Source organism: Lathamus discolor, chromosome 16, assembly GCF_037157495.1.
Source record: "Lathamus discolor isolate bLatDis1 chromosome 16, bLatDis1.hap1, whole genome shotgun sequence".
Taxonomy (NCBI): Eukaryota; Metazoa; Chordata; class Aves; order Psittaciformes; family Psittacidae; genus Lathamus; species Lathamus discolor.
Window position 1 is genome coordinate 7469867 of NC_088899.1, and position 22114 is coordinate 7491980.

General features: G+C 43.9%; 1 long non-coding RNA gene across 1 annotated transcript; it reads right to left on the reverse strand.

The window, feature by feature from the left end:
- Positions 1–8429: 8429 nt before the first annotated feature.
- LOC136022914 (uncharacterized) lies at positions 8430–19488 on the reverse strand. Its single transcript, XR_010616395.1, has 3 exons — positions 19402–19488; positions 17956–18020; positions 8430–8499 (listed from the first exon to the last, which is right to left on the reverse strand). It is a non-coding gene; the product is annotated as an uncharacterized LOC136022914 (long non-coding RNA).
- Positions 19489–22114: the final 2626 nt, after the last annotated feature.

Here is a 22114-nt window from a genome sequence, read left to right on the forward strand (position 1 = left end):
AGGTAGGAGTACTGACCCCAGGGTTTAAAAGAGCCCCGAGTTCAGATACGAAGCCTACAGCTATTATAAGATAAACAGAAGGACACTTTGCTGCCAACAATAAAAGCTCTGGAGTAAATATTGCCACATGTCAATCTTTCCACCAGAGTCACCTGATTCCCTGGTTTTAAGGCCAGCTCACAAAGATGACTCAGGATAACTCTAAAACAGAGCAAACCAAAGAACGTCACACAGTCATTTCCCCATCAAACCCTAACAACTGTCTGGGCTCTGACGTCTCTTCTGGAATGAAGCATCCAAAGGTTGCAGGAGATGGAGAGTTCACCATGTCCCTCTTGGGGATTCCAATGTCAAATTATCTTACAATTCCAGACTGGTTTGGGTTGGAAGGGACCATCTAACCTAAATCTCCCCTGTTTAAGTTTGAACCATTTTCCCTTCCCCTATCTCCCTGATGAAGAGTCCCTCTCCAACATCCTTGTAGGCCCCCTTCAGACACTGGAAGGCTGCTTCATCCTCAAATGCGTGCACTCTACTTTGTGTTATTTTCCCAGTGCTGTAACACTCCACAAATCTCTCATTCACTCCAGGAATTACAGACAAGCCCTGTATGCTGGAGCTGAAGCTGAGGTCAGGTAGTGGGCTTAACTTTTCTGAGTGCTCACCCCCTAGCAGCAACCCACCAGTGCTCTAAGGCAAGTTGGGATGGTGCCACCACAGCGCAGCCAGAGAGAGATGTTCTCTGCATACACAAAGAGCAGACACAGCAATGCAGGTGACCTTGTGTCACCATCACCAGTGTGTTTCAATGCTGACCTGAGACCACCCGTGGGAGCGCGCTGTGGGCTCCAGCTCTAAAGCTGCTAATGGTGCTGCCAGCAGGTACGGTCCTTCCAGCAGCTTGGGCATCCTTCCATCAGGATCTGGACTGCACCCAAGAACTCTGTTCACATAGGTCACTCAACAGACCTCACTACCAACCTGGTCTGGATTCAAATGACTGCCCCAGTGTGAAAAGAGCTGGATCTTGTAACTGGTGCCATAAAACAGTGACTAGCTTTTAAAAAAGAAGTTCATTGCTTCTGGAATCAGATGGTTTTGTGCTTGTTCCACGTGACAGGCACCAGTGATACATGGTGAAAGGCATTTCAGAAAGAGGCAGGTAATACAACTAGGTTTTAGCATATTTATATGCTACTTCATAACATTGAAGCTAAACAGCACATTGTAAAGCACCTTATACGTGCTATGCAAACACTACTTTATTATGCATTGTAGAATATCATCTTGTCTTGCCAGGGAGCTGACTGGGTAACTTAAAATACACTTTATGTTGTTTTACTGTGTTTCCTCCCCAAAGAAGTACATATCCTTTCTAAGCCTGACTTGGAGGTGTGCACACACAGCACACAGCTTTAAATACTAAATCTTTGCCCCCACTCCCAGAAAGAAGCAAATCATTTCTCCTCCCCTTCCTGATATAAAGTAATACTATCATGTCAGGCAACTCAGCTGTACCAACATGAAACTGATCTGAGAGAATTAACCCACGTTCCCTCACCTCACAGTGGGCTCAATCAGGACTTCACTGACATGAGGAATGCCATTATTAAATGCTTTTATCTCAGCCTGAAATGAAGAAGAAATTTCTTTATGGCCACCTCCTGTGTTCAAAGAACAACAGGCATTTTCTGGGAGATACTCCTCATTTTCTACTGTCTAATTTACCTTGAGCTATTGACTAGAGACATGTTGAGGAGTCTTCACCCTAATGCTGTTCCCAAAGCATGGCAGAATATGCTATGCTGTTAAATGCTAATGGCAACCACGGCAGTGACTGCCTCGCGATAGGATAATTAGAAACTTCAGCAATGCAGGGGGTTATTTAGAAGGTGGGATGTCAGGAACTCTGGGCACTGCTGCTGCCAGTGGCCTCTGGTGTGTGCCAGAGATCCAGACACCCTCTGTGCTCCTCCATAGAATCATAGAATAGTTCGGGTTGGAAAGGACCTCAAGATCATCCAGTTCCAACCCCCCTGCCATGGGCAGGGACACCTCACACTAAACCATCCCACCCAAGGCTTCATCCAACCTGGCCTTGAACACTGCCAGGGATGGAGCACTCACAACCTCCCTGGGCAACCCATTCCAGTGCCTCACCACCCTCACAGGAAAGAATTTCCTCCTTAGATCCAATCTAAACTTCCCCTGTTTCAGTTTTAACCTGTTACCCTTGTGCTGTCACTGCAGTCCCTGATGAAGAGTCCCTCCCCAGCATCCCTATAGGCCCCCTTCAGGTACTGGAAGGCTGCTCTGAGGTCTCCACGCAGCCTTCTCTTCTCCAGGCTGAACAGCCCCAACTTCCTCAGACCCCTCTTCTCAACAACCTTGTAACTGAAGTACTCTACTGAAGCTACATAAATCAAAGCACATAAGTGACTGTGGCCCAGATCTAGAAGCTCCCTCTGCTCTGAGGTTTATTAGTTAAGAAGCACAGATGTGAGCCTGCTATTCCATTGAGAACTCAGGACTAGGAGGCATTGTTTGTAGTTCTGTGTTTGTAGTGGTCAGGTCAGTAAATACAATAACAACAAAGTGCTTCCTTCTTCTCCATGCAAAGCATGCTAAACTGCTGCTCTGTGTGTGCACAAGTGTGTGTCTGTGAGTGTGATTTGAGCACTAAATGCTATATAGACAAAGCAGTATAAGAGTAAAACTGCAAGACAAAAAGAATAGAAAAACACAAAGAACAGGATTCTGGAACATTTCAGCATCCTGTTGACTCACGAGATTGAAGCAGACAGGTACAGCCCAAAGACAGCATGATCTAAATGTGGGCCAAGCTCTAACACACAGCAGGAATGTCTAATTTTAGTCTGTCCAGTTTTGGCAATGTCACCTTTAATTGCATGGCTCATTTGAATTGTAAAACACCTTTAAAAGCTAACTAGTAAAAGGAAATAGGCCATATTTTCTAGACTAACAGTCATATTCAATTTTAACTGCAACGAAATTGGTTTTAAACAGTTAATGCACATTAGGACTTGAGTTACCAGAGAGAAAACATGGCCTGCAACCATACATGCAGATGTTTCAGCCCTTTAATTGAGGCTGCATTCACATCATTTCATGGCAGTGCTGCTGCAAGCTGTTTTGTGGGACCCACAATTTACTGCTCTGGGTTCTTACCAGCTAACAAGCTGCAGACTTTGACACTGTGTGTGTTGGAGTGACCCGCATCTGAGAGTTTCACACACAGGACTCCACGATGCTCTTGTCAATGTGAGAAGCAAAAGTGCCAGGACAAGGACATGGACCCCTGTGAGAGAGGCTGGGTGTCCACGGCACAGGGGATAGGAAATGGCCATGTTGTAGTGAGTAGTGTCATTTACAAGTCTAATCGTCCAAAGAGTTTGGACACTAAGTAGAATCTATTTAGGAAGTAGGCTGTTGTGCCAGTGTAGGGTTTGAGAATAACCCAAAACTCTTCTAGCAGAAGAGAAGATTTTCTCAAAGCCTGGCCTGAAGCCAACACGGTGTTTTTCATCAGCTCCAGCGAGGAAGGATGTGATCCCACACTGAGCACATGGAGCAATGATCAAAATTGGGGATTTTGTGAATGAAGCCCAAGTAAGCAGCCGGTGGAATCACTGAATACGCACGAGAAGACACTCGTAGCAAAGTGCTCACGGTCGGCAGAGGAAGGAAACATATTGGGAAGTGCATTTAAATAATCCTCACACTGGTGAAATAATTAGCCACCATCCTGGAAGCACAGGCGTGAGGACTGGGCTACTTTGTTAGGAGTTCCAGTCTTGATTAGCCAGAGCCCAATTCAGAGCCAGTTTCCTCAAGCACCCCCTGGTTCTGCACTAGAAGGGCTACAATCGGAGAGCTGCAATTGCAGGGAAAGTGCTGTACGGCTTTTGCAAGAGCAAAATCCTGCTGAGCCAGTGATGGAGGTGAATATTTAAGGACTTTGCCACTAGCATAACCTGCGCTGCCACCTGAAACACACTTGACAAAGAGCGCTTTTTTGTTGCTGCTGATTGTGCTGCACACATAAACTAGGTTATCTTGCTGGAGAAATGGCTCTCTGCCTCCCTCTAGAGAGATTTGTGGGGCAGGCACAAGCATGAAACTCCTTTTTCTGCTTTTGTTAGCACGAAGTTAACAGCTTTTAACTTGCTCTTTAGCTCTTCCTAAAATGTTTCTGAACCACACACAACACCAGGGCTAATAACCCCTCAGCTGAGCCCCTCCATCGAGTTTGTGCTGTGGAGCCCACATGCAGCACAAGAAGGGCCCTTGCCATGACCCTGCAGACAAACTTTGTGCCTGCAGAATGCCCAGCACAGCCAAATCACAGAATCCTAGCAAATCACAGAATCCCAGACTGGTTTGGATTGGAAGGGACCTTAAAGCTCACCCAGTTCCAAGCCCTGCCACAGCCAGGGACACCTTCCACTAGAGCAGCTTGCTCCAGCCTGGCCTTGAACACTGCCAGGGATGGGGTAATCTTGCTGAGGCATCTGAAAAGTCACTTTTATGGGTCCATTTTCTGACACAGGTACCCTGGTAGGTATCCCAGAGCCCCCTTCCGATAGCAAGTGGCAGCGCTGGAATGGGCCATGGGTTCTAGCACACTCAAAACGGCTACTAAAGTTTGCTTTTACAGCAGAGCAGGGGCCCAGCAGAAGCCCTGTACACGTGGTTGCCTGTCTGCCCCCATGCCCACTCACTCACACCACACTCACAGGCACCAGGCAGCAACGCAAGCGGCTCACAGAAGGAATCTGTAACCAAAACCATCACCTCTTATTCTCTTCAGTCCTGATTTCACAAGGTTTCTAAGGACACATCTAAGTTCAGTCTCCAGAACTCTGAAATTATCCCAGGAGACCTATTTACACAGAAAAAGATTATTCAGATATCTGTATCTTAACAAAAATCACATACATCTTGAACGTGTTTCTTATTGGAAGTAATTGCTCAAACCACTTTAGTAAACACCACCTCATCTGGGGCTTTCTGAAGAATCTGTATTTTCTTTTGAGTACCCTTAATACTTGAAATCTGAAGTCTTCTCTGGAGACACAAGTCACAGTTTTCCTCCCCCTAATGCATCACTTCCCTTGAGAGGTGTCCAAAACGTGATGCAAGATCTTAGGTGGACTAAATTCTGTTCTTTCCCCTTAAGCCTAACGAGTCATTAAGAAAGGCAAGTGGGAAATAGCCTGGCAATTAAAAACAGAATATGGAGGAAAAAATTAAAGTAATGCATCCGTGGACTGTAATTTAGAGAATTTATTAGTCATAAAACCTTGATGAGTTATTCTTATGACAAAACCTGTAATAAGAAGGAAAAAAAATGATAAACATAATGAATGCATTTGTATGACAGCAATTGTAACAAGTATAGGGAATGAGAGAACCCTCCTTTGGAAGGATTTAGCTTCATAATTACAATCATATGGGTATCTTAATGCCATTGTTTTGGTAACAGATTGTCAGTTTTGCCTTGGAAACCTTTCCACTGAAACTACTTGCATCTTATCTTTCAAAAATAAACACCTCTCTTCTCTCCCGTGAAGCAAAATGCTGGGAGCCGTGCAAAAGGTTTCCATAGGAAAACCAGAGAGTGATGCCATGAGTCTGTGGATGGGGTATGCGGAGGTCTCCCTATTTGGGTGGGACTGCAGAATTCAGCAGTTTCCTGTATGTGTGAAGGGCCTGGTAAGGGTGCCACACAACAAAAGCAGGCAGATGAAAATAAACCATCCACCAAATGAAAATTCTCCTGTTCAGTTTACAGGAGCAGCAAGGGCTGAAGGGTCAGACCTCTAAGTGCTGAGGGTACCCACCTTAGGTGTTCTGTTCCAAGCCCGCACAGAATGGAGCCTAGGTGAGCCTGGGGAGGAGCAGGGGTTGCCCTTTGGAAGGACTTGCCATCATCCCTTTGTACTGGAGTTACTTCATTTGAAGTACCGCAGGAAGCAGGAAAAGAGAGATTTGAATTAGACCCTGCAGATTGAATTTCAGAATTAGAAACTAGATCCTCCTGAAATCCCACCTGCAAACAAGCTCAAAGCACAGCCAGTTCTGGGACTGAGATTTAACCTATCACTTCTACCCAAACCACCACCCCTCCTGCACTTCCTCCCCACTTCATTTCTTTATGTATCTCCCCAGGAGACAGACTCAGTCTCTGATCCATGTTTCAACGCCGAGCAGTCCACAAGCACACAAAACCCAAGCAGCAATAAAGAGAGGGACCTGCAGCAGCGTGCAGTCAATAATACATGCCGCCACCTCTCCCAGCTAAGTGACAGTGTTTCTCCATTGCATGTGTCAAGGCTCATTTCATTTCCCAAGCAGCTAGTGTCCTGACAGGCGGGTGAGTAACACCTTCGTGGTACTTGATGTATTTAATGGGTGCCTATGAGCTGGTGGGAAGCTGGGGTCCTCCCAGACCCGTATGATCTCTTCCAGAAATAAACATCAGTTGGAATGGAAGGGCTCTGATAGGCACAATCTGTTAGCAGCAAATTGAACTGTCACCCTTGTATGTCATGTTCATTTGGCTGATTAAGGAGATATTAATCTACTGTCATTGTTACAGTATCTGTCATCCCGGGGAGAAAAAAAAAACCACCAAGGATATGCAGGCAGCTTTTCTGGAGATATATATACACACAGCGAGGGAAGGCAGAGGTGTGCAGAATACAAATGAAACTCTAATCCGCTACAAGTATTGAACCAACTACAATTGATTACAGAGGCACGCACAGAGCAAGCCATGGGTCCTGCTTCAGGTGATGCTGAACCTGGGTTTTGGCTAGTTTTGACTACAAAAATTCTGCAAATTCTGAGCAGTCAGGCTTTGCCTCCTCAGAGTGCAAACAGCTTTAGCATCTGTACAATGGGTGTGATAAGCTGTTATGATAAGGAGTTTCTGACCACATTTTGCTATTTCAGGAGGCAACATCAAATCCCTTCATTGCTATCTTTCGTAAAGGAGTGCAGGGACACTCATTATTTTTGCTTGAAATGGGGAACAAACCTTGCATTAAAGCCTTTTTTGTTCCTCAAATACCAGGACATCTTTCTGAAATACATGGCATGGAATACGTGGCAGGTAACACATACCCAGAGCAAACCTGCTACTCATTCAGCAGCACTGCAGAACCCAGTCTCAGCTCATCTGCCAGACCACCTCTTCCCTTCTTCTCACTCTTTGTGCCTTCCTTGCCTGTTTTGCTGAATTTCTCCCCCAAAGCAACTCCTACATCCTGTTCTCAACACATCTTTTCCACCATTTTACCTGAAAAGAGATCAAGAGAGCTTGGTAAGGATTTTGGAAGCAAAGGTTAGGCTGTACAGAACCTGAAGATGCCACATCTGCTACAGAATAACATTGCACTGAATGTGGTCTGAGCATTAACACAAAATGCCTCCAATTTAGGGGAATTAAGAAGAGTGTTGACTTACAGCAGCACATAGTTAATGAGGGAACATTGACTGCAGATCACCTCAGAGGAAATGATAAAGGAACAAATTCATTTCTAGCTTATACAGAAACAACTCCCACTGCCATTCATTCGCAAACCCTGGTAAATAAATCTAAACTTCTGGGCTGCTTCACATGGAGATAGCTCAGGATATCAATGTCAGTGCTGGTTAGCAGAACTCTTTAATGAGAGGCAGGCTGCCACAGCCTTTATTTAAGAGCACAGCTGCCGTTAAAGCAGGATTTTAATGAATATGCATACACAAAATCTTGTCTGCATAGGGGCTTACTCATTTTTGTAGTGGGAACATTAATACAACCTGAAAAGCTCAAAAATACATCATTAAACATAAGCTGCTAGTTCCACATTTTCTCAGATGAGAATGCATGCATGCTAAAGCCCTGCACCCCCCTCACTTTTGCAACAGTCCTCATAGTTTATGTTTGAATCAATAACTATTTTAATATGGGGAGTTTAGAAAAGTTTGATTCAAATTCCTTTGACACAGTTCCATCAACATCCAGTTATAGAGCCATTCTGCATATGACTCATTAAATATTTAAAAGATTCCTATTATTGAATTAACTATTTATTGATTTATAATTTAAAAGATTTATGCTTGGCCATTAAAAAAATTCCAAGCTGACTTTCACTTAAAGAGATGTCAGGTGCCATTTGCTGCTAGTGAATGTCTAATGTACCCTTTTCACCCCTGGAGTGAAGAAAGGACAATTACTCAAAGGACCTCTGGTTCAATATTCATACTGTTTAGATGCTGAGGTCTGTGGTTGCTTTTTTCCTCCTGCGGCATTAGGTCATGCTCAGCAGCGTCTATCCATCCATCCCACAAAACCTCAGCCTCCATGGAAATGCACAGCTTGTAGTTTCTCTCCTGTTACATTTATTGATTTGCATCCTGGATGAATTTTGCAAGCCTTATGAGACTTCCTGGTTATATTCTTGCAGCAGTGATGCTCTTGCTGAAATCCTAAATGCAAAAGGATAAAAACATACACGGATACAGACACCCACAGCGGATCCTTCTATCACTGCTCTTACAGAGCCCAAATCAAAAGGCTTTTCAGACTGGGAGCCTTACCTGTGGAAAATAATGGATCTTTCTAACATTAAAAATGGATTTAAGAGCTCTGCTGAATTGGGACCACGGAAATGAAAATATACGCTGAGCACTGTAACATTAACTCCCAACTTCAAATCCAACACTTCCCAGGCTCTGGCTTTGCTCTTTCTATGAGGAGTTGGAGGAAGAAATATTAATATATTGCCTTTATTTAGCACCTTTAACCTGAGGCTCACCCTCTGCTTTACCAACATTAATTATTTAAATCTGGACAAGCCCCCAAGGGGTGTCTATTATTATAAAACTCCCTTTACAAATGAGTAAACTGATGCACAGGAAGGTTAAGTCACTTGCTGAAGGCCACACAAAGAGTCCACACCAGAGCCAGCTACAGCCTTCCAGAGAAGAAAAGGAGGATAGAGCAGAATAAATGCACTGTCTGCCCTCCCTGGACAAACTCATGGGATTTCCAAATACAGACAGAAATACTCCTTGGATCACAAAACATGGGAATGACTTTTTTTCTGTACACAGCGAGTAAGGGTCTGCTTCAGATAATGATCTCTCACTGTTTGTTTTACTTTTGACTTTGGGGACCTAAGTTTTAGTGATACACATTTTTCTACAAGCCATTCTTGGCTCTCTATCAAAACCACACGGAGTAATTAGCACAGGTCTGTCAGACAGAACTAGAGCAGGGTAATGTATTATACTGTAGAAATTGTTGCTCCAGTTTCCCCAATCTGTGAATTATAAATAAAGATCTCTATGACTTGAAAGGCTGCTTGCTCTAAGTAGTAACTATTTCAAGTCTGCCACACAGCTTTCCCAGTGGTACTGCTGGGGGTTAGGGATTAACTCTAGAACAAATAATTTTTGGCACATCAGATACAGACCTGTAATAAATTGAGTTAAAACTGAAATAAGGGAAAAAGAAGATATTGTGGAGCCAGAGAAAAGGAAGCTCACTCCAGTGTGATATGGGAGAATACATGAACAAATACATATACACACATAGGTGTATATATATATGTATATATGTCCATCTTGTCTTTAGTCCTCATAAATGGGCATTGGAAAGTAACACTGGGACTCTGGCAAAGGTACAGAAGGTCGGCTCAAATTAGAAAGGAAAAGGTGAGGCTCAGACCAGTGAACAGCATATTTATCCATCAGCAATGAAATCTAGATCTGCTAGTTCAGTTATAGCTGTTCAAATCAAGGCCCCCATGTTCTGCAGGATCCCTGCTAGCCACAGACAAGGAACAGACTTTGCCACTCACATCCCCTTGGAAGAGCCTGCAAGGTACCCACTGAATGCAGACAAATTCAGATCTACCCTTTCCTTTCTCTGCTGCAAAATGGGAATAGCGGTTCCCACCGAGAGGGTGGTTTACGGGTGTGCATTTTCTGGAAGTAGAAGGAGCTCTATATGCCCAGGAAGTGACTGCAGACAATAGTGCACAACTGGCCACAGCTGTCAAGACTTTTGCCTCCTTGTTTTTTCTCCATGGACGATGGATCCAGAGCAATGCTCTCTGCTGTGGCATTTCTTTCCCAAGCAGTGGGTTCGAGCTGTTCACAGGCTTACAAGTGCTCTTCCGACCCATTCAGGGAACGATAGGCAGCGATTTATTTTAAGCACTGACATCCCCACTTGGGAAGAGGTTTGTTCTAGAGCTGCCATTCCCTGTGAAGTGCCAGGAGGAGTGTGTGGGACAAGGCCTGGCAGGGCTGGGAAGCTGCGATCCAGCTCCCAGAGGAGTTCCTCCTCACCTGGTGCTCAGCAGTATCTGAAAAAGCACAAGCGGACAGTTCTGGTATGAGAAGGAAGAGACGAAGATTCGCCCCCCCAGGGACAGTGCTGACAGACAGGCTCTGTATCAGCTCTGTCACTTGTAATGGACTGGAAACTGAAACGGAGTCAAATCAAGTGTCTGTGCTCTCTGCAGAGCAGGAACTCCCCAGCAGTCAAAGATAACCCATCTGCCCTGCCAGCCCTGATGGAGCTGCATGATCACAACTTGTTGGCTGTGCAAGGCAGAAGAACTCACAGTGAATAGATTCCCAGTGGATTTTCCATTAAACCCTCCGCCATTCAGTCAGCTCCTCTGGCTGTCACACAGTGCCTTGGCCTCTCCAGCCATACATCAAGCACCAACACTTAGCAGAAGTTTTTAAATGTGAATGACACACATTCCAGAGCCAGACCAGAGCTACCTGGATGAAAACCTGGATATTTTAATCTGGATACCTCCAGTCCAAGGGACTGTACTCCCTGCTTCTGCTTTGGACACTCTTCAGTCTGCACCAATGCCATCAGCTACAGTATCAGATGCACATGCAAATTTCAGGTGCTTCTCAGAACTTCTCTGACAAACCTGATCCCATCAGGAAACAGACTCTTTCCCTTTGCTTTTCAGATGAACCTGTTGCAAATGTTCTCGACCTGCAGGCACGTTATCAATGATACTCAGGCAATTTCAGTGCTGTGAATACCCCTCAGGGCTCACAATCCCACTGCTTCCCACTGTTCACAGGCTTTGCTTGACCCAGGATCCAGAAGTCGCTGCCAAGGTAAAGGTAAAGCTGCGAGTATATAATTCAATCTTTGGCAATATACATTACTGCAGAAAACTTGGGTCTGAACACTGAACAGCCCAAAATACTTGTTCTGTTATTTATAGCCATAAATTGCCCTCATTTACAAGTTTTTTAATATTAATCCTAGGTAGCCAACACAGCAGCAAATACAACGTGTCACATTTCATCTTCAAATCAAATCAAATGTTATGGTACACTATACGATGCTTACTCATACACATGCAATCACATAGACTAGTCAGGAACATATGCAGTAGTAGGAACTATACTGCTTTGATATCTAAGTACCTGCGAATTACAACACTGCTATGTAAATATATGCATACACAGAGACTGGCAGACTGGAAAGGATACATACATGAATAGGCTAATTCAAAATGAGTGGAGGCAAAATGAATTATTCACTGAAGGGTTTTTATCTGCATTATTCACAGGATGCATTGGAACACAATTACCCACTTGGTCAGTAGACCTCTGCCCAAAGTTTACTGTGCTGGACTTGCTGAAGAGACAAAAAAGGTTATTGCACAAATCGAGGTTCCACCCAGCTCTGCATTTAACAGTAATCACTGCCCACCAAGACAAACAGAACATCATTCAGTGACTGAGAAAGCAAGTTATGATGAAGAAGCTGTTGGAACAGGAAGCAGTTGATTTCCCAGGAGCCCCGCAAATCCACCTCTGATGTCCTTTCAAATTCTCTGTTATTGCTGCAAAAATTGCAAACTCCAGTTAAGAGGTGAAGCAGCTGACACACTCCTTTACCAGGGAAGAACTGTGACCTGGGTCTGCCTGTGCAAACTCGTTCAATGTGCTTAGCAGATATAGCAAAAGAAAGAGACCTCCTCGTCGGGGCTTTGGATGTGTGATGCACCCCGGGATCAGCCGCAGTTCAGCATCTCCTTGCCTTTGTTTTGCCTCCCTGTTAACACTTGGCACTCTTGTGCTCTCCCACAGCATCCTTCCCCTTCAGCATCTTACTCTGGAGACTCCAAACTTTCACATGCCTGTAACACTGAGAGCCAGGAGCACCGTGGTGAAGGGCTTGCATGGTCCTTCTGTACAGTACATTGCTCCTAAGGTCCTAGCGACAGCACGCATCGGTCTCTGGGAGCAGGCAGCCATCCAGCCAAGAGAGCTCTCATACCACAGCATTTATTTCATTTTATTCTGTTTATTTTAAGTTGACTAATTTATACTAAATTAGGGCTGATGCTGTTCTGGGTATTCTGCCAAGTTTTAAATGAAGCCACCCAAGCAGAGGAGGCCAGGTACTATCTCAGAGCGAGGTGCCAGCTTCTGTGAGCTGCAAAGCAGGTAGAGGCAGATCCACAAACAGGACATAACAGCAGGTAGAGTTAGTTACTTGTTTAAACATCTCCTGATTCTCCACACGTGTCGTGACCCACAACTGGAGCCACTGCAGCTGTCAGCAGCACAGTAGCCCATCAAAACTCAAGAAAATATGATTTTCACAGTTCAGATCCACATTCCCCCAGTGTAGGGAATCTGGGATCAATTTTCAGCTCAGTTACAGACACAGCACCTTTCTGCAGAGGAGTTGCTCTCCCTGTGACAGTTGAGCACTCACTGATGATGTGTGCACAGCTTGCTTTGTTGGCCACGTAACCTATTTAGGCTGCGAGGTAACACCACAGCAACTATTTTCCACAGTAAGGATCTCTTGACATAAATGGCTCACCATGACATTAAAAATGACAGTGTTGAGAAACTGATAACCAGCATGTGATTCTTGAAGAGTCTCAGAGAGTGGAGGTTACGGTGTCCACACATGGACTTTGTTTGCTATCGTGCTGAGACACTAATTTTTCAGTATCAAAAACTGCCTTTTCTTCATGTGTGTCGAAGCATTATTAATTTTTGACTGCACTCCATTTTTTCACTATAGAAGAATGAAAAATAGGTTTAAACCCACAGTTGTCTCAACATTTTTGTTTCCATGCTTCCCTCCCTGTGCCACTTCTGTATGAAATATTTCTGTGCATGCAAAAGTGCACTGTGCTGCTTTCCATAACAGCATCAGCAGGTCAAAGGCACTGCTCATCCTAGAATACACTCCCGACATGCATCAGACTAAGATTCTTCCTGAGAGGATGACAAGCACCTACTGTATTTCTGTACTGGGGAAAGAGACACTTTTAAATCCAGCTTTCAGAGCCAATGCTTTAGCTTGGGTAAATCCAGGGAAACAAGGAAAATTATTTTTGCCCTTTGCATATTATTGCTGGTTTATGGAGATGCCATCAGTTCTCCATGTTCAGTGGTCCTGGAGCAGCTGCTTCTGCCATCAGGCAAGGCCAGTCTCCATCAGCGATGCTGGAGTTGAGGAACACAAAACACATTTCAAGCAAGAGGTCACATTTACCAAATCCTAGCCATGCATGACTTGACTATGTGAACAGCCATTCTTATGTTTCTTCATCAAGGAGTTTTTCTTCCTGCTTTCTCAGCTGTACAGTGTCTCTGCCTTTTTTTTTTGGCTTGAGGTCTCTGCCTAATTATCTGTAACCTTCTGTTCGAAGATCGCTGTCCTGCCCTGATAAAAACCAGTAACTTTGAAAACAAACTGGGTCTTAATTTTCCTTGACAGCCCTTCTTTAAACATGTGGGCAAAGCCCTGGCTTAATTAAATGCACATTCGTATTCCAAACAAATTAAGTACAATTAAGGACCCTGAGTTATGGGTATCTATCACTCGGCGATGTTTTTGTAAAAATTACCACATTTAGATCAAACACAGAGGACCCTTTGCTTAATTGCTTCATTAGGGCCCGATGCAATAGGCTTCATAAATACAGGGTCTGATGTCTCTTTGGGAATTGCCCAAAAGACGGCTCTTAAAGTAATTGCTTCCACATTTCTCCCCGTGCAATGTTCATGTGCTCACTGATGGAAATGGGATGGCTCTCAGACATGTAAGTGAATGTGGGTCCTGTCGTGTCTTCCAGCACCAGGAATGCCGCCCAGCTCTTGGGGGTGGGTGGGTTTGGGCCCCTGGTTATTACCTGTGCAGTCTCTGTGAGGAGTCTGACAATCCCAACCGGATGAGGCTGTCTGCAGTGTGCTGGTAGCACAGTGCTTTTCTCATGTATCACCTATAGATCCCACAGACTGAGGTAAACAGGATGCTTTGGGATTTATTTTTCCAGAAGTTGCTTTGAAGCAGTAATGAACTGGCAGAAAACACTCAATAGATATGGCTTCGGGTCTCTGACCAGTTTTATCCCTTTAGTTCTTACAAATGCAGTTATTATGGCCCTTTAAAAAGAAAATCTATTTACAGTGATTGCTTTAGCTGAACACAACCTACTCTTGATGAAATTAAGCCTTCCTTCAAACACACCTAGAGTGAGGAGTCCAGTTAGATGGAGGCCAGGTTTAACCCTTGCTTGGATGGATGCCATTCAGCTCAGATGGATAATGTGGATGCAGAAAGGGACCGGGACACAGGTTTTTTCTGTGAGATCTATAAAGAGCAGCAAAAGAAGATGTGACATTCCTCCCCTTTTGCATTTGTTTTCTGCCTTATTTGACAGACTCAGGAGTTCCGCATTTTCACTGTGGAAGCCAAAATAAGCAGTGTGCACCCAGAAGCAACAATAATGATTGCAGCAGAGCTAAGAGGGAGTGGGAGCTACCTTGACAGAACAATGAGGAATGGCTTGTCATTCTCAAATGAAATGTCTGCAGCATTTTTGTACTTTTGTTCAAATATTCCTTTTCTTTAGCCAGAAAAAAGTGGGAAGGTTTTCCCTGCAAATACTTTCTTTTCCAGCTCCCTTTGCATCTATCCCCTTTTCAGTTTTACTTTTTCATTTGCTCTTGAAAAAAGACAGGGAACAGAAGAATGGGAAGATGTGAAAGGGAAAAGGAAATCCATTTGTCCTGAAGAGAATGCTGCCCTGCTGCTGAGGCGATGGGAGCTCTCTCAACATCAGGATAAGGTCCATCTCCTGTATTGCCCTCCTGAAAGCAGTTTTCGAATCACACAGAACAGTGTTCCATGGCCCGTTCTCTCCAGCTGTCTCAACCAGCTGATGAACTTTTGGGCTGGAGATAACCATATCACACAAACAGAACTCAGACACCCTTCCCCTGACGCTCCATTCAGCATCCAGAGGTTGGAAGCTCAACTGTCCAACACTGCAGCACTGACCTCATCAGTGTCTGACCACCAGTCCTTCAGGCCACCCCAGCCTCTGGATCTGCAGATTTATCCTGCAGATTACAGCAGGATAAAAGAACCCAGCAGTCATAAAGAACGCGCTAACAGCTCTTCTGTATAACACAAGTCAACCTGATTTCCACAAGTTATAAAAGTCCATCAACCTCCAGTGGCCAAAGAAACAGAGCTGCTTATTTCCTGCCTGCCTTATTCTCCAGACCAATTTTCCTCAATGCTAAAGCAAAGAAATGAACGGCAGATTGTCCAGTTCATGACTGGATGGCTGGCAACAGAAATCCTATTTCCAAACTGACCCCTGCTTTCCTGCATGGCATTCATTAATTCCACAGTCTCACATTTCTAGGAAGATGTCAGTCATGTACGTGATTTTTCTATCAGCTATTAATGCCAGATCACAAGGTGAGAAAGCAGGGGTTTTAATCTCAAGACCCTCAGGAGATGGAGCTGCATACATTTGGTGTGAGCCATGTGTCTGGAAATGTCAAGGACAAATATTTTTAAAGTAAGGGGTGTTTGTATCCATGTGTAATCTTAAGTACCAGAGAAGTAATCCAAAACATAGCCCTTTCTTTTCTCCTTGTTGCGACTGTTCACCTGTAGCAGGCACAGAGCTGCCTCTGCCCAGGAATTAAGTTTAGATCATCTAAGGAGGCACCTATGCATTTAGGAATTTACCTGTCTCTACTGAGCGACACTTTTAGGCTCTCCGAAAGGCTTTGCCCATGGCAGTGTTTAGTCTTCTCTTTGTAGAAAGGGAGTTCTGCTGTAGGAACAGTAGAAGCTTTCTATCTGTCTCCAAAAATTGTTTGTTCACTCTAAAGATGAGATTAGTTCCTCATCTCTGTATTTTCTGCCATCCCCCATTAGGTTCGTTTCCCACGGGCTCCAAAATTAGGCACTGAACTTATTACAAAGGCCTAATCACAGATTCCACCTTCCTAAGAAATGCACAAATGCCCCTTTTTTCCTTCCATCCTTTGCTCAACTAAATGATAACATTGAGTCCCATTAAAATCCAGGTGTCAAACAGCACATAAATATGCTACTACTGCTGGAACAGAAGTAACTAAATTGCTGAGAAATATACAGCAACTCTATTAAAATGCCATTTATGTACACATATTTCTAACAGACCATACAAAGAGCTAGCACTGTGCCTTACCTCTTCTCCTACAAGTGCCACTGAAAAATCTAACACTGTGAAAGGGTCCCTCAAACCATGATGTCAGAAAAGCAGAAAAAGAGACCAAATTTCTCCGAATTGTTTTGTAAATTATAGACTTGCTGGTTACCAGTTCCAGCGCCACAGTTGAGGAGGAGAAAGAACCTTCTCCTAGATGAGCTCTTGCCAGTAGGTGTACTGATGCCTGCCCCAGGATGGCTGCAGTGTCAGCCTGCAGCATTACCACCCCAGGAAACTTAGTGGCAACACACGTGAAGCGGGAGAGACAACAGCTGCGCCCAGCAACAGAACTCCCTCTGCCTCAGCAGCTCATGGCATCATCAACAGCCGAGCATTCGCATGACACCTATTTCACACGCCATTGCCCGTTGCTGCAACCAAGGAATGTTATTTAGCTAGCAAAGAGTGTTGCAAATAGTCACTCATTTGCCCTTCACATGCTGTCACCAATTTTCTTTCTATGGGCCTACTTACTTCTAATCATTCAAGTTCAAGACTAAAGGGTGTAAAAATTGTCAGCCTTCCTCCTGATGTGAACCAGGTGTGTGCATTTATGTGTCACCCTGTAAAAAGTGAGGCAGAGAAACCTCTGAGGAAGCACTGCTGGTGTGCACCCTTCCAAAATCCTTTCCTAGATAGCCGCTCTATTGCTTGAAATACAGATCTGAGTCTGATTTTAGCTGCTAACTGCCATATAACATATTATCCTACTTACTGCATACAGTTACAAACATCTTGTATCTGGAAGCAACAAGGGAGAAGGCTCCTTTATCAAGTCAATCACAAATCCCATTATGTTCCTCTACAACAGTTTCCGTAAACATTCAGCAATTTCCAGTGTCTGAGTTGCGCAGCTGAAGAGGTGCATAAACAGGCTCCACTGAAATGTGAAGATGACTGATAATGTACTAACATTGAGACCCCTTGCTGTGATTATTACCCCCTGAGTGCTCCTTACAGAATGTGCCTCTTATCTCACACTGACAACGCTAATAGAATATGCATAGCCCTATTAGCATACAAGATAATAGCACCCTGGAGGGGACAGAGCCATAAAACTTTAAGTAGAAATCAAAACAGAAGGAGGAAGAAAAAGGGAACATTGTCACAAGCCAAAAAGAAAAAAAAAAAAGGGAGCCTGAGGGCAAATTTTGCTGCAGAAAACACACATAGTCATAATTCTTGTGCTAGTCACCATGCAAATGGTAATAGTCTTTAGTCCCATGAATACTATCAGTGCCATGTTTGCTGTGAAACATTAATTGAGATAATGTGCCCTTTCGGATGCAGCAGGGAGTCGTATGTCAAACTGTACCACAACAAAATTATGGCAACATCTGCAAGAAATATCCAGCAGCAATTGGGGTACCTTGCACTGGGTATGGCCAACTGGGTCTTCGCCTTTGCAGATGGAGCCTGTGGAAGAGCTGGAGCCTGCAACGGGAGGCAAGAGGCTGTTATTCAGAGGACATGCGTGTATACCTGTAGCTTACTACTTTTCAGCTGCTGCACAGTTAAAAGCTTGCAAGTTAGACGTGTTATCTCTTGACCCTACTTCAGTCACTGGATTAAACCTCAAGCAGCTCTTTGAATGCCAAAGCCTTTCTTTAGTCACGTCTGCCCACTGCATTCACATTTGTTCCATGTAACCGTCCATTGTAGCAGACCTTTCACTGCTCACCCATAGCTGGCAGACAGCCATGCATTCATATGCTTTCCATCTTACAGCAATAGCCAAAGTAAATCTTTCAGTGCTTGGCACAAGAGTGTGAATTCAATAAAAAAGGCTTCAAACAAGTTTGAGATGGCTTGTCTCTAAACAAACGAAGAACAGTGAGCTTTTTTAATGCTCATTGTGGTTCAGTTCCTGCCTACAGCTAAATCCAGATAACCCCCAGCACCACTGACAACCCTGTCTGGTAAAATAGTCACCTGTCAAGTGGGCATGAAAATATCCACACATGGAGGCGCAGAGGGGTTGGAGGGAAGTGACCTGCTCCTTACCAGGAGCTTCAACAGGGGCAATCAAAGGTCCTTGTTGTCTCCTTTGTGAGACCTGAAAGTTTGCAATATTAGTGCTGAATGCACAGGACCCCGGGGTAATCGCTCCACGGAGCGCTCTGTGCTTTTTCCTTTACAGAAAGATGGTGTCAGGAGGTAACAAGCCCGGGATCCCTGTGGTGCATTTTGAAGCATCATGCAAAGTTTTCTGGGATTCCTCCTAGCATTCACTGTGGTTTCTATAGAGCTAAACTCTTTGTAAAGTGGCTTTGTGTTGCAAAGTTCTGCAGCTTGTGTGAGTCTGCCTCACTTCATTTTGGTTGATGGTACTTTATGCTGACGGTTTCAGCAATTAGAACACAGTTGGAAAAGACTCTGGTAAAGAAAAACCTGCCATTCTGGCAAGGGAAAGCAGAGTGAAGATTAGAGGCATGATTCTTGAATGTACCTCCACAGGTGTCCGTGTGTGTTCATGCATGCATACATCCTCTGCAGCTATGTTATCACATGCAAACCAGCTCATCTCAGAAACATAGAGATTTTAGAGACTGATGAAGTGCTTTGTTTAACGCTGTTCTGCAGTTGATACAAAGTCTGGAATAATTTCTCCTTTCTTCCTGGAAAGATAACCAGTATGTGTAGTGTAGGTAATAACGATACCTCACATGAATCACAGATGTACAATTCCCCTAGGTTATTTCCATCTTAATTTTTCAGGCTCCAAGTAGTCTTAGTATCAGGAATTAAGTGAGGCTAGTCCCAAAGAAAGGCATCCCAGCCTTGGCTAAGCCTAGTGAAATGCTTGGGTACCTACCCCCCATAATCTGCTCTTCGTGAACAGCTTCTAAACCTGGGTCCAAACAGGAACAGCTCCAGGACACAGCATGATGGTTCCCATCACTCAAGCACAGCTGGGAAGCCTCACTGAATGTTGGGCAATTCGTGGGGCACGTAGGAGGAATATTTCATACACTGCATGATTAGAAATTACCTGGGGTAAATTGCTTTCTTTTCTGCTGAAAAATAAAAATATTAAAGATACTAAAAAATTGGCAAAAAACTTTGCAAGTGTTAAATAATGAGAATAATATTTATGCACTTCAGATGGAAATAAGTTACCTCCATTGCAGCTTCTATCTGTAACTTTTAGCTGTATCCTTTCATCTCTCTTCAGTGAGGCCCAGCCCCTGTGTCTGCATCTCGCTGTGCTCTTACTGAATCCCGCCTCAGTTCAGCAGGGCGCCGAAACACAGGCTTCTTTCTGAAAGTTCAGCCTGCAGATGTGAAGGTTGTGCCTGTGGACCTTCCCTGGCTAGAACAACAGACAACAGCAGAGAAAATGTTGGTTGCATATTCCTTACATATTCATCTAGAGAAGCAGAGGTGCTCCGACACAGCAAGGCTGTGGGTACGAGAGAGAAATGCAGAGCATGGGTGCACTTCAGAAGACAGATGGGGAGAGGCAGGATCATCAGCCAGCTCATTTCATTAATTATTCTGGAATAAATACATATCTACTTTTCCTGTACTAAGGCATAACTTTTATTTAGCAGACATTATCTCCAAGGATCCTTAGCAGCCCAGGACACAGCACAATAATGCAGTGCAGTCTGGATACCGTTATGTATTTATTAAGTTGTATCAGGGCCCATTTAGTAGCAGCTCTGCAGTTTATCACGTAAATATCGAATGCCAAATACAAAAGAGAAGAAAATAGCAACATAAAAAATTTATCTTTGGGGGGAGGAGAGGGAGAAAGGGAGAGAGAATGGTGCTGATAATGTGATTGTGCCTTCAGCAATAGTGGCTAATATCCTTTTGCAAGGGGCACGGTGTAAAAATATTCCCGAGCTGGGGGAGGAGGAGTGAAGAGAAGGGAGCCGAGCTGCTGTTTGTTTGGTTTAAAGTGTATTCTGGTTGCAGGCTAGGTCAGCGGGTGGCCAGACTGAGAAAATGAGTCCCCCGGGCTGTAATAATTGTAACTGTCAGGGAAAAAAAGTCAAGGTCTTAGATAGCAGTGGTCTGCTCTGACTTCTGACCATGGAGAAATATATATGAAAACTATTGCCTGAGGCACTATGGGAAGAAACCAAGAGGTTTTAACTCGTGGTGGCTTGTGCTTATGAATTGGAAAACTCATTTTGCACCTTGGTGGTTTGTATCTTTATGATTATTTTCATTTGCAGTATAAATGAAGCTAGAGCTATTAATTTTCCTTATGCCCAAATCTGTGATGCAATGAACACCTATTACCAGACCAGCTTTGCATTTCTGAGTCACAGACAGCATGAAGGCTCGTAACTGATCTTTTAACAGTGGATTTTCACAAGGAGAGTCTGAATTTGATTCTCTTGTAGCACGCTCATTACTTACCTGAGTGATCCACAGCTGCTTGAATGGATTAATCCAGAATGATACACAGGTAACTTCACTGACTTCACCAGAAATATTCCTATAATAAAGGCAGCACAGGAGAAAAGAAAGAGAATAATTTAAACCACACAAGATTAAACCTTGCGAATGGGGCGGGGTGAGGGGGGAGAGAATCCATAACTCTAGTTTCTTCTTCTATATTATTATACAGCCATGGACTAGCTAGCTAACTGGTCAGGCTTTTTGTGAAACCATCTGCCCCTTTATTTAAGGAAGTATGGGGCTCTAGTGAAGATTTGCTATCAAACCTGAGCACTAACTGCATTAGCCCTTACTCTGTATCATCCACAGGGCATGTGCAGGAAAAATACAGACAAAAGCCAATGCTGGACAAAAGCACCCCATCGGGCAGGTATATGCTCAGAGCAGAGGGTCATTTCTGACAAGTATCTTTGCCTACACATCAACTCAGCACTCCTCAATGTATTTCTTACACACCACAGAGGAAAGACAACTGTCCAAAGATGTTGGTTTTTTCACTGTACAATGCTTTGTTCAGTAATTCCAGCTCCTCTGATAGCCTTCTAATGCAAATTAATTAGGAAATATAATTCTTTTATTATGAATTAATAAGTAAAATCGGAGATATTTATATACCTGGGGGACCCAAACAAACTATATAAACACCAAACAGCAGTTAATCCTGGTGTAAGAGTGGCAATAGCATGTAAGGTTTTGCTGCAAAAAGAGGATTAATTATTGCTGGAATGTGATTTACTTGTTGAAAGTCACTGTAATAGTGAACTGGGTAACTTTTATGGGCCCCATCTGTACTTTACTCACCTTCCTTCCAGCCTGTTGTGAAGAAAGTACAGCATGTGTAATGGAGAAAGAGAGAGTAGTAATGTTAGTAGTAAGAAACAAAGTCCAGTGGAGCAAACAGACATACATATGAAGAAAGAATGTAACAATGGTACTCGTGTGCTTTCGTGTTACCTAAATAGCTCTCCTGCTTTGTCTGCAGTAGCCCCGGATCTCAGTAATTCACATTTCATTGTTCATTGCATTTTACAGAGAGGCAGCAGAAATAAGAGACACAGCTTGTGAAAAGAGGGACACTAATTTAGGACCCTTTTTAAAGCTCCTTTCCCCTG